The 6,000-nt window shown below is 42.6% G+C and overlaps 1 long non-coding RNA gene across 1 annotated transcript in view; it reads left to right on the forward strand.

Moving 5' to 3' along the window:
* Positions 1-2,530, forward strand: part of LOC140258274 (uncharacterized) — a 33,659-nt gene extending 31,129 nt beyond the window's left edge. The window contains exon 11 of the long non-coding RNA XR_011905225.1: positions 1,887-2,530. This is a non-coding gene — a long non-coding RNA (uncharacterized lncRNA). The remainder of the gene's footprint in view (positions 1-1,886) is intronic.
* Positions 2,531-6,000: the final 3,470 nt, after the last annotated feature.

Below are 6,000 nucleotides of genomic sequence, written 5' to 3' on the forward strand. Positions count from 1 at the left end.
TCACTGGAGTCATTAAGGGCTTCTTGATCAATCTGTTAAATTATAAAAAGAATCAGAGCCCGTATACAAAAGATGAGATTTTGCTGACCTGATTGTCAGCTGGAATTGTGAGCAATTGTACCCACTAGACATCATAGTCATGCTAACGAAAGGTTTTTAGGCATATGCAAAAATGCAGATAGCCAAATGTTCTTATGTTGTGTCTCTGGAGAAATATTGCAGCTGGGCTAGGACAAGAGTCTTCTACTGATTTATACTGTGTGTCCTTTATGGATGGTTGCTCACATACATACAGTGTCAATAATTTTAGTGTAGACAATCCCATTCAGTATTTTCTCCCTGATAATGTGTTTCCTTCCAGCTGAAATACTTCAGCTTCTTGGATGAAAATTCTCTTTCAAATTAAATAGCTGACTTCATTTCCCCCCTCCCCTCCATAAACATTTCTAATGGTGCAGAATGGGCAGGATGGGAAGGGGCTACAGATGGAAGAACAAGTTAGGCAGGGAGCATCAGTGGGTGACCTCCTTGAATGGCAGCTTCACCACCAGGAGCTCCAGGACAGCCTTTTCTTTGTTCCTACAGAGCAGAGTCAAAGCAACTAACTCCCTTTATTTTTTTTTTTATCCTGAGGACGAATCACTTCCAAGTACATCTGGTTGAACATGAAGAATGAGAATATGAATACAGGCAATTATGATGGAGTAGAGGCCTTGTAAATTTATACTCAAGCTTACCCCCTGGTAACTCGTTCATCTGCTGTCTTGACAGGATGCATGTGAAATAGTGGGACAATAAAAGCTGTTGTAATGCTGAAAGATGCTAATAGCTGGCCTCAGGGTGAGCTGGGTTTTCAAGACAATCACAGATAATACAGATAACACAATGGAAGCATTAGACTCAAGAGAATGAGCTCTCAAGCCTTTATCCTGTAAAATAGAGAGTCATAGGCTATCTCAAAGGAGGAATGTCCTAGAGGTGTAGGTTTAACAGAATCTTATTTTTATGGAGCAGTACTTTGCAGAACTATGGGCTACCTGAATCTGCTTGCACTTATGGAAATGCACAGCAAACAAAGTCATAGACAATCCCTCCTCAACAGAAGTAGGTCTGAGGGTGTTGGAATTGACCCCTTGGCAGGGTGGTGCCCAGCCTGTCTGCCACATTAACAAAAAGAGAAGCCTAACAAGGAAATATGTCATGTAACTACTTTGGCAGCCTTTGAATGGTTAGAGATATTTCAGGAAAAGAAAAAATAATTAAAAAAAAATCTAAAAATTCAGTATTTTGGAAACTGAGGCTATAATACAGACCTATCCCATGGAACAGGTCAACAATGAAACTCCTTTTTTGTCTTCTTTCCATCTCTTTTCTATACTTCACAGGGAAGACACTGCTGTAATCAGAGGACCAGCAGGAAGTAAATGTTTATAAGCCTGTGGATGTTTTCGGGTATGCCGGTAGTCTGAGTTTTGATCAGCTTGGTTCTGTGTGAATGTGGACTCCTTTCCAAGATGATGCTTTTGTGAGAAACGTTAGGGACAAACAACTAGAATGAATTCACTCCCAGGTACTGAGGCAAATCTGCAAACGTGTTTTGGATTTTGAGGGTATTTCGTTTAACCTAAACGTGCAGCAGTGTTGAAAGGAGGTTTGTTTTGCATCCCTCTGTATGCTGCAAGCCAAAAAAAGCCCTTTCCAGACCTTACACCACAGCTGTAAAGTATAATGACCATAACAATTCTCTGCCTGAGGAAGAACAAAAAGACATCCTAAGGGGAAAGGAAGTATTTGCACTGCAATTTAGGCACAGGGCTAGAGGCAGAATGCTGGGTGAGCGAGCAAGAAACCATGACTTTCTAAGGTAGTGCTATTATTTCTTGTAGCTGAGACCTGCCAATGTGACTGAGCAAACTGGTAACACTTAACATATCACAGCCTTTGCAAGGGAAAAATGAAGTGCCAGTCCCAAAAGTTGCACAAGAGACTATGGATGTAGAATGGTGCGTGTTTTGGTCTGGGCATCCTTAATGTGAGTATACACGTATATTTATTTTAGCTTTTAAGTTCTTGCCCTTCTCTCATCAACATGTATCTTACACCAAGCCACCTAAATTCATGCTGAAACAAAATGTAACTTGATGATTAATACCTACAAAAACTCAGTGATGTGGTAACATAATCATAAAGGTTTGGGTTCCTTAGGGGAAATCCAGTCGCGCTCACTTTGTTGTCAGAATAATGAGGTCTCAATTTTTGCTGTCGTGGAGTTAATGCATTTGATGCAGGTAGAATGATTATTGAGTCATGGTGACTTTGGAAGGAGACTACAAGTGAAACTTTTCAAAGATGGCTGGTTCCTGGATACGCAGATGACACATCATTATAAACTCAGTGTCTGTAAAATGTTGGCACTTTGTAATCCCATGTTATGCTTGAAGAATAGCAAACCATTCAGTGGCAAAGCCCTAAGCCCAGTCCTTTGTAAATACTCTGAATGGAACGTGCAATTCTCTGTAGCATAGGTTAAGAAAACAGTTCAGTGTGTGTATTCTTTGAATTGTTGATCCCTTTAATTATTGATCCCCTTGGGGCTGATAAGTACATAATTAGTGACATTAACTCAAGCATTTGTGCTCTATGTTCTTAATGATTTTGGCTTCAGTTTTCATTGTATCTCTTGAATGTGGACAGAAGCAAATAGTATTTGTAATGAAACACCAGAAATATTTTAGTCAGTGCAGTGGTGGTTAGAGATGGGCTCTGATCTCCTTATCATTTAGCTTTTTGCCCTCACTGAGGGTATTGCATCACCGTGCCAGATATATAGGACTGGCTGATTTCTGATAGTGAGTTGCTGAGAATGAATGTTGTTACTTTGAAGGAGAATGCATTTGTTTCTGGGCAAAGCAATGACAGAACTGGAGAAACTTAGGTATGCTTAGTATTGAAGTTTCAGATAAGGTGAAGAGTTTGTGCTTTGGGAAATTCACTCATTGTTCCTTGTGCTTCAGCTCACCCAGAGGGAAACTTAAGCAAGAAGTAGCAGTCACACTGAGAAACAGATGTCCTTCACTTTGCAACGAACTCAGAATGACCTGTGAGAGTAGCTAATGGGTGGTGGACAATTGCTTTCAAGATGGTTGAGCCCAAGGTGTTTCAATGGTATTTAGTCCCAAGTGTTCTCTTCCTACTACCAAGCAAAGTGAGCATTGGTGCTGCTGTGTTCTGCCATCTGAGGAAGGAGGCATTGAAGTGTTATAACATTCACCCACCTCTTAAATATGAGATGCGAAGGCAGTGAGTTCAAATCAGATTGCTAAATTAGCAGCATCTTGCCCTGTGTGCTTGTATCTCCTCATGCAAGCTGAAGAATGGTAGACCAGTTTGGCAAAACTGGAGGTCCTTTAAAAGTTTATTCCCACTCTGACCATCACTTCCTTCTTCCTTCACCACTTATTGTGGCTCTGAAGTAATTAGGACTGGATGAAGGAAAGAGAGATGTGTTGGGCACCAGGAGATTTGTGGTAGGAAATGCACAAGGAAGGGAGAAGGGAAGAATGCTTGTGGAACCCATTGGGGGAAGACTGACACACACCAAGAGACTGCAGAATTTAATCTTGCATCACTTCAGGTGACTATTACAGTCACTGGGAATTGAGATTTGAAATGAACTGAAAACTGGTGATGTCTAGCAGGAATGTCCAGGGATGTGGTGGGGTCACCATCCCCAGACGTGTTCCAGAACTGTGGGGATGTGACACTGAGGGACATGGTCAGTGGGCATGGTGGAGTTGGGTCAGTGACTGGACTTTGGGATCTTAGTGGTCTTTTCCAACGTTAATGATGCTATGATTCTACTACAGGTGTCTTAGTCTGTGTGAGGTAGCTACTCTTGTCAAAGTAATCTGACTGCTCAGGGGGTCTGATTCAGTTTTCTACTTTTGAATAAGACGAATCATGGTTTATAAGCATCCCTTTCTCTCCACTAGTCTGTGTCTAGTGCAGATGAAGTTGTCTGAATTGTAGCTATCCGTGTCCGATGAGTTGGATCTGGCCACGTATGAATGAGAGTACATGTGCCTGTGCAAATCCCAGTTTGAGCATTTGAGCACTGCTTCCTCTTTCAGCACAACCTGCCTGTACAGCCATTTCTACACTCCCAGCAGACTAATTATTACAAAAATTCTCTGTCATTGCTTTGCAACGGACCATAGCTTAACTAATTTAAAAATGCAAATGAATGCTAAATTGCACTTGAATCTGAACTGTCTCCTTCTCCCTCTCCTTTTATTTGTGCTGCTCTGGGAAAAGGAAGGTAGAGCAGACATTAAATGCTGATGGTGGAAATCAATCTTTCAAATTTGAGGTAATTTTGAATGTGGTCCTGATGCCAGGAATAGTGACATCATCATAGCTGCTTGATTGATCCATGATTTGAGGAGAAACTGCTTGGACTTGATCCTCCCTTTGTCCTTCCACAGAGAAGCAAATGCTGCAGGGTTCAGCTCTTTCACTGGGACCTGTCATACTGAAGAGCACTCATGTGTTAGGAAGAATGTAGGCAAATGAATGAACTGAAATACAGCCCATTCTAGTGCCTCTGTCCTAAGGTGTCAGTCTGGGGCTCAATTTTGTAGGCATAGTTATGTATCTGAGGAGGACATGAACAACATCTTGCACAGTGATTTGTGGTCTTTAGCTGCTGGATGGCATAGTTAACAGTAATAACCATTTGTGGGCAGTCTTGTTGCTTTCCTAATGCCAGCACTGCACTGCAACATTGGCACTGAGATAAAATCCTCAGGAATGGGGCTCCTGGAGATTCAGAGAGTAACTGATGGAGTCCAGGTTAGATCTTGGGACTGCTTTGACGTGTGGACAGCATGGAGCAAGTGAGCATGGCAATCCAGACTGCTTAGCACTCTCTTAATCACAGATTGTCATGTAGTAGGGCTGAGTTAGGTACTCAGGGGAGAAGACCTGAACCAGAACTCCTTTGTGTTTCAGGGCTGGGGATAATAGACTTTCTTAGGGGTTCATCTTCAGCTCATATGTTGCTGACATCTTGCTGAGAGAAACATAGCAAATAGCAAGAATCATCCCAGAGGACATTTGTTGGCAGCTGTATCCACACGGCTACATTGGTGTTCACAAAGCATTTTTCCTATTTTGCAAATTGATTCAGAGATGAAATTTCATGAGTGTTTGTTGACACTCGCATATAGCAGACAGATTTCTAAATGGGCTCTGCATAGATGATTGAAAAATAAACCCCCATCTCTGCTGCATCCATCAGACTTGTATAATCCCATGGCGTTCTCTGGGCTGACATGCAGGAGGTGACTGTGAGCCTCCCCGTTCCCCTAAAGCAGATGCTCCCCTGTCAGATCCCAGCCCAACACGGAGCTGGGACCAGGTTTCTGGTTTTCAATTAAGATTCAAACATCACAATGATAGAGTCCTCCTAATCCTTCTACAAAGGTGTGCGTGGTTAATCAAACTGCAGTGCCGCGGGCTCTGGGTGGCTTTGTTTAACATCAGCTTAGTCATAAATCTCTGGGGAACATGTTCACCTGCTCAGCATGTGCAATGTGCTTGCAGCCTTTGCAGAGGGACAAGGCTGCTCCTGGTTGGGTTGTATGGCAGCTGCATCAGGCATGCTGCCTAGCAGAAAATTTAATAGCTGCTGGGAGGAAGAGGAGCCCTTGGCCTTCCCTTTGTACAGATGAACATATGCCCACCAGGGAGATGGGGAGTTGGGGAGTGATTTATTAAAAGCTAGAATCTGTCAAGCAGCAGGCTGAGGAAAAACCACCAGGTTTTTGTAAGCTAACTGGTTTTAAGATTTTTCAGTGTGTGTCTATTAAGCCTTCAGGAGTTTTGTGGTGATTAAGTCCAAGAGAACACAGTGAAGGTTTGGCCATGGGAATTTTCCCACTTTCTCTGGCCTCATCCCCCAGTGGAAAGTGACAGAGGAATGGTTATCCAGGCTGGAGA

This window comes from Excalfactoria chinensis, chromosome 13 (assembly GCF_039878825.1).
Source record: "Excalfactoria chinensis isolate bCotChi1 chromosome 13, bCotChi1.hap2, whole genome shotgun sequence".
Lineage (NCBI taxonomy): Eukaryota > Metazoa > Chordata > Aves > Galliformes > Phasianidae > Excalfactoria > Excalfactoria chinensis.